Genomic DNA, 5,765 nt, shown 5'->3' with positions numbered 1-5,765 from the left:
CTTTTTATTAGAAAACGAATTAAGTGAAGAGAGGAGAGTGTGTTAGAAGATGTTCTTGATCCCACCCAGATTGTGTTGGTTTTGCCTGTTCCCAGTAAAAAGCAAGTGATCTGCAAGATATATTTTATTCCCACATTCCTTGGTGGGGAGGTTGACGTAGTCCAAAAACAGGATGAGGGTTACCATTGTGTCGAGACGAATGGAATCTCTCCCTAATTCCGCTGCTCTTTGCTCTGGACTGTGCTAACCAGCTGACTTGTTCTGTCAAACCAACCTGTTTTCCTTCCTTCTGGATCGAAAGGCCGCTCACAGAGAAGGCTTTCAGTCTTGACGAGCTCTGAAAATAGAGCAGTACCACCCAGGAAGGTTTTCTTCAACTTTGGAGTCTTTTCAAGAGGTGATGAATTAATGAAAATATTAACCTATGCTGCCCTTCATTTAAGTTAGCCTCTGCTTCATTTATATGCAGGTCTCGGGAACTAACTAGCTGGTTGCAGCGGGACCATGCCCTAAACTGAAAGGCATGAATGAAGATTATTTTGAAACACAAAGGACTTCATTTGTTCAAGCAGCAGTTGAGTAACCACCATTATTACTGGCACAGAATTACGACATTTTATGAAGAAGGAGGTAAATGTTCCCCACTCAGACTTCTATTCATATAGACAACTTAGGCAAATACAGACTATTTTTCTTTCCTGTTGTCTTTGGGGTTTGGGATTTATTTTTAGGGGAGAGTGGGGTTTTTTATTGTTGTTATTTTTTCTTCATGGGGCATTTGAGGAATGAGGAAAATGTAGCAAAAATATGCTTAAAGTGTGAAGCTACAGTGGATCGTTTGATGAGAGCTAACCTATCTTTTGGGTAAACTCAGCAATAAGAAATGAGGAATGTAAGCTAAATAAAGCTGCCCTGTGCTTTATGATCATGTCTCTTATTTGAATTATGACGTGACGAAGGAAAAATATGTTTATTTAATTCTCATGGCTTGGTTATAGCATATACAGCCTTTTCAGAGGAGAGGCTAGAGACGGCTGGAAGGCTGCAGGCAAGCAGAGATGCCCAGCTCGAAGCTGGACCCACATCAGTAGCATGCCAGCAGCATACCAGGATCCATTGCGAGGCGGTGATTGTTAGCAAGGAATCACTTTGGTGACTGATAACTCCAAAGGTTTCCAGCAGAGTTCAGGATTCAAAGCTCAGAAGAGGACATAGCCCAGAGCTGCAGGTTATTAACTTTCCAGACCACGGACCACCAGCAACTTCAAGGACAACTGTGTGCCTTTAAAATCTGCCTTTTAATGTAAAACAAATGGGATGTCTTAGCTAGAATTATTTCTATAACATGGGGAAAGGTTTTTTTTCTTTGATATAATGCCACAGAACACTTGTGGGGATAGTGTGCTTTACTGATGCAGTTTGGAAATTTTTTGTTTAAAGCAGTGAGTAGGACTAGGGCGTGGGGATCATTTGCAAGTCAGTCTTTCTCCGTTTACTCTTTAAATAAATCACTTAGCCTCCCTGCCTCTGTTTTCCCAGCTGTGTGTATTATGAAACGCAGCTCACCCCGCAGATCTGTTTTAAGGATTGGTAGGTTGTTTTGTTAGTATCTGCCAAGAGGTCTGACTAAAGAAAGCAGTGTAGAAATGTAACGTAGCCATATTTTCCCAACAGAACTTGCAACTACTTGCAATGTTTGTCTAGAAACTAGGACCTCATAGGCTCACGGAGACATGTGAGCTTCTGTTAGGAAGCTCAAACATAGGCAGAACTTGGCTTAAAACAACCCTTTGCCAGATGCCACCTAGATCTAAGCTGCTGCTTCTGGGTTGTAAATCAAAAAGCCACCAAGATGGCACCAGTTCCCCTTGACTGCCTACAGACAACTCCTGCAGCTGGGTTGGAAGGATGTTGGAGTGCTCCAGTCACATCCCTTGCACTGGAAAAGGGCGAGAGGTGACATTAAACTGCTGTACTTCTGCATCATTCAGGTCTTTCACTGGGGTGTTGATGTTGTCCTAAAGGAGCCAACTTCATGTTCTAGGGTATGAGGGAGGATGAGGGTTTGAAGCTCTGGTTTTACTAGTTATCTCTGATCTGATTAAAGAACCTTAAGCAGCCACATTTCAGGAACCATGTTCCCATATTTACACATGTATTTACATTCTTGCTCAAACCCACAGGCCTGAAGAACTCTTAGAAATACTTCAGTTAATTGAATATATTACGAAGTGGGAGATCAGATTCAAATGGTTTACTGTCACGTGAGAGGAAAAACTCTCAGTAGGAATTTGAAAGGAATTTGAAAACAGTAGGAATTTGAAGGTTAAATACGTTTAGAAGTCAGAGCTTTGTAGGGGAGGGTTTTGTGTGATGCCTAGGCTTAGACATTTAAGCTGGCTAAGAACTGATTTCTTTAGTCTCCTTCTGTGGACAACAGGTAGCCATGGGTTCCTGCAGACAGTAATGTTCAGATCCTAATTTGGATGTTTGCAAGGTGTAAAAGTCATTCTACTTCTCACTTGGATCACGTGCCGTCCAGTAGCTACGTTGATACTCATCGTGTTGTACGGTCTGTTTGACTAGCTTTAATTTGCAATAGGAAATCTCTCTGGTCACCCAAGAAGGAGAGGGACCGTCCTGGAGTGCTCATAACCAGCTGGTCAAAATGGAGAGAGATAACAGAGCTGCCATTTTTATCTACATTTACAAGAAAGCTGCTTGTGTGGACAGCTGCTTTAAAGGATAATGTAGTAATTAAGCTCTGTTACTACAAACAATTAAGTGGAATTTTTTGAGTTGGCATCTGGAAGTGGCATTCAGGAAGGATATGAAGAGGAAATGTTAGAAACAGGGACAATCCTCATTAGCAGGTCGCAAGGGATACACGTGGCGCTGAGTGTGCTGCTCAACTGCAGCAGTGCCAGTAAGGGGGACACGGACAGAGAGGCCTGTCTATATTTATCTAGTGCACGTAGCTCTGCCAGGGCTTCACAGGTCTCCAAGTCTATAATTCAGGTTCTATTTTGCACAGGAGTTCTGCAAGAGCTCCGTTTGTTTGTGCTCTGTCTGCTACCTGATGGGATAACCCTGAAAGTAAACAAGTAGTAAATATTAGACCAGCCCTCAGCCACAATGAGTCACTTTTTCATAGCAAATCATTGGCCAATTCCAACCAGCAGAATGCCGTATGTTGGTATGTATCTTGAAAAGAAAATATGCATCCTTAGATTAGGAAGGAAATGAAATTCAGGGGCTCAAACACATAGGCTGCTTTGCCCCTCGTACAGGTACAAGTCTGCCACGGATGTTCCATTGCTAGAAAATGGACCCAGAATACAGGATCTGGAAAAGCTGTCCACAGGGAGAAGCAGCCTCTAGCAGGCTGCTTTGAATCCATGCTGAGTGCTAGGAAGTGGCTTCACCAGTAGGCAAGAAAGTGTCATTGGAGGTATAATTGGAAACAACTGAAAATTGCCTTAGTTTCTATCCTTTCCCCAACAGCAAATGCACATGGTTTGAATTTTGTCACAAATTTGAAGGTCACTGAATCTTGTATTTTTCCTCTCCTCTTCTTTAATTTTCTTCTTTTCCCTTCTCCTTCCCTTTTCCTTCCCTTCCCATTTCTCCTTCCCTTTCCCCTCCTTTCCTTTTCTTCTTTTCCCTTTCCCTTTCCTTTTCCCCTTTCCTCGTGAGTTTTTTGATTACTAAATCATTGGGGATTATAACAGTTCTCTTACCATATAATTTGTATTAGCTTCTTCTTGCTTCAAAAAACAATAAAAGGTAAAGAGGAATTCTTGATGGGAAGCAACAGGTGAAGACCCTTACAATGGTTTTTGCTCCTCTCCTAAGTGCCTACTCGAGGTAGTTAAAGTAGTAAGTGACTAGAGGCTAATCCAACCAGAGTGTTCTTGCAACACGTCAAGGAAATAATTCACCCTTGTACACCCTCTTAGCTAGCAATTACATTTAAACCAAAACAAAGTTCAAGCCTCTCAGCGTCACTGTCACACGTTTCGTCTTTGATTTCTATCAAACGTGTTATGCTTCCAGATTTTCTTTCCCTGCGTATACCCGGAGGTACAAAGGGCATACAGCATCTTCAAGGGTGCTACAAACGGGCACAGGCAACTTTTCTTGGGAGTGGTTATGAATTGATCAAAATAATGTTTCACCTCTCCTCCAAGGTCCACAGGAAGGGTAGGATTCAAGTATAATACACTTATTACAAATGGTTTGATAAATGCTGCCTTTGCTTCTGTTTCTGAATCAATCCCTAAAAGGCTATGATTTTTTTTTTCCCACCTGATTTATTTGTCATGTGGAATTCCAGGTAATTTGCTGGGTAATTTCCTCCAGCAGTTATATGAGAAGTTCATTATCAGTGCTCTATATTACGTATTTCAACGTGGAGCATTTGCAGTTGGGCTCAGGAGTTGTACGATTTCATTTCCCCAAAAAATGAGTGGACCAGGCTTCCAGTGACTCACTCACGGCAGCTCTGATGCCTCAAGCCATCGGGATGCTTGAATTCAGTGAGCAAATAAGAAGCCTATTTTCTCTAGGCAAATCAATACGCAAGACACTAGTATTCACCATGCTTGCTGCCATGATCCTGCAAACTTAGGTGTACTCCGCTCCACTTCTTGGAGCACCATACTGATTAAATGAAAAAACTTCTTCCAGGTGTTTAAGTCAGTTATGAAGGCTCAGATTCACAAAGAAAGGGGATGTCTACAAATATAGGTTCCTGTTTGGATTGATGAATCCTTTTGCACGCCTTATAATTATTAGGTGTACAGGAAATTCCATTCAAGGTGTACCTGAAACTCAGGTGCTTGATGTTCTGAGCTGTTGCTTAGTCACTCAAGTATCTGTCTCAGGACCTCTTCATTCAGTGTGCTTCAGTGCTCGGAAGTGCCTGCCCGCTGCAGAACTGGTTCATATCAGAGGTTACTGAGGGAACAGTGTTTTCCAGTTTTGGCACTAATTTTGGATCTGGGGTTTGTTTGAATCATAGAATGGTTTGGGTTGGAAGGGACCTTAAAGATCATCCAGTTCCAACCCCCCTGCCATGGGCAGGGACACCTTCCACTAGACCAGGTTGCAGGTTTGGTTGGTTTTCATCCATTCACTGGCTCATTGGTCAATTTTTTGCTCCAGCCCATGATCTGGAAGGGGCTGCTGCATGGCATACAAACGTGCACTACTTCCTGCATCTCTGGCTAGCACTGGTAATGAACACTTGTGCAGGGTTTTACATCCGCAAAGACCTTCAGACATATCGATGAACCGAGGCTCTTCTGTGATTGGGGAATGTGGAAACTCAACAAATGAAGGGTCTTTAGGACCAAAACATGGCTGGCTGACTTCATATGGTCACCAAGCCAATTAGCTGCGTCACTGCCTATTATGCCAGAAGCATGGGACTGGCTTGAAGATGCTGTTAACAAGAAGCTCACCACAGCTTGGTTTCCTCAGTGCATGTTGGGGACTGTGGAGTTAAGAGGAGGTGAATCAGGACAGCTTTGCTGCAGGTTGCTTGAGGCAGTGTGAGCTATGTTTGTGCTCTTGACCTAAAAATTTGCATGTGCTCAAGCTGAAAAGCAGTAGCTGGCCATTCACAAAAGTAGGATCATGTTTGCAAGAGACAATCAAGTGACTTAATGTCTTGTCTTACTCCCCTTCTATCCCAAAAGCATGAGCAGGGAATATGGAAAAGACTTTCCATGAGCCACCACTGCTCTTATATACTTTGACCA

The 5,765-nt window shown here is 42.7% G+C and overlaps 1 protein-coding gene across 1 annotated transcript in view; it reads right to left on the bottom strand.

The window, feature by feature from the left end:
- The window catches only part of PPP1R17 (protein phosphatase 1, regulatory subunit 17), a 10,398-nt gene that overhangs the window by 885 nt on the left and 3,748 nt on the right, over window positions 1–5,765 (bottom strand). The window lies entirely within an intron of this gene.

The sequence above is a fragment of the Eurypyga helias genome, unplaced genomic scaffold, assembly GCF_000690775.1.
Source record: "Eurypyga helias isolate BGI_N326 unplaced genomic scaffold, ASM69077v1 scaffold14287, whole genome shotgun sequence".
Lineage (NCBI taxonomy): Eukaryota > Metazoa > Chordata > Aves > Eurypygiformes > Eurypygidae > Eurypyga > Eurypyga helias.
The sequence above is the reverse complement of the archived record's forward strand: the minus strand, read 5'-3'. Positions and strand labels throughout refer to the sequence as shown.